At 44.5% G+C, this 757-nt stretch overlaps 1 pseudogene; it reads left to right on the forward strand.

The window, feature by feature from the left end:
- The first annotated feature begins 300 nt into the window (after positions 1-300).
- On the forward strand, positions 301-468 carry LOC109379212 (cytochrome b-c1 complex subunit 10 pseudogene; annotated as a pseudogene).
- Positions 469-757: the final 289 nt, after the last annotated feature.

A 757-nucleotide genomic window follows, 5' to 3' on the forward strand; every position in this document is an offset into this window, starting at 1 on the left:
CTGTTCTCCTCCCCCAATTTCCCAATTAAAAAAAAAATCTTAAAAAAAAATAATAAATGAAATAAAATGAAATGAAAATAAAACAAAAGGTACACACTGTAAAGTTTTATTTCCACAGAGGTTTCCATCTACCATTTTTCCCATCCCACATATCCTATATATAGATAGGGTGGCCATACATCCTTGTTCCTGGAACATTTCCAGTTTGTGCTTTTTGTCTTGGTTTAATTATTAATAGTGCCCCCTTTTATTCTCTAAAGTGTTGGTTTAGGGTCACCTTGAGCTACAGATGGTGCTGTGATGCTGAGCAGGTTCCTGAGCCCACATTACTGCGAACTGGCCAAGAACTGGATTCCCACAGAGGGCACGTGGGGCACTATGGGCACCATGGGGCTGGTGTGGGGCACCGACTGGTGGCTGATTCTGGACTGCGTGCCCTACATCAAAAACAAGTTTAAGGACAACTAAACCTACCTTCCTCGGCCCCCTCTGGTGACTGGTGGTGATGCCTGCTGCATCAGAAACAGTCCAAGCTCTCAGCATAGACCTCAGGGAGATCCACAGCGTGACGTAGGACTTTCTATAGTTTTTGAAAATAACTTTTTTTTTTTTTAGATTTTATTGGGGAATCAGGGAAGGGGAACAGTGTTGGGAATTGGAGAAGGGGAATAGCCAAGTTGTTGTCCTTCAATCTTAGTTGTGGAGGGTGCAGCTAGCTCAGCTCCAAGTCCAGTCCCATCCGGCAGCCCCTCGGCAT

The sequence above is a fragment of the Hipposideros armiger genome, unplaced genomic scaffold, assembly GCF_001890085.2.
Source record: "Hipposideros armiger isolate ML-2016 unplaced genomic scaffold, ASM189008v1 scaffold_23, whole genome shotgun sequence".
Lineage (NCBI taxonomy): Eukaryota > Metazoa > Chordata > Mammalia > Chiroptera > Hipposideridae > Hipposideros > Hipposideros armiger.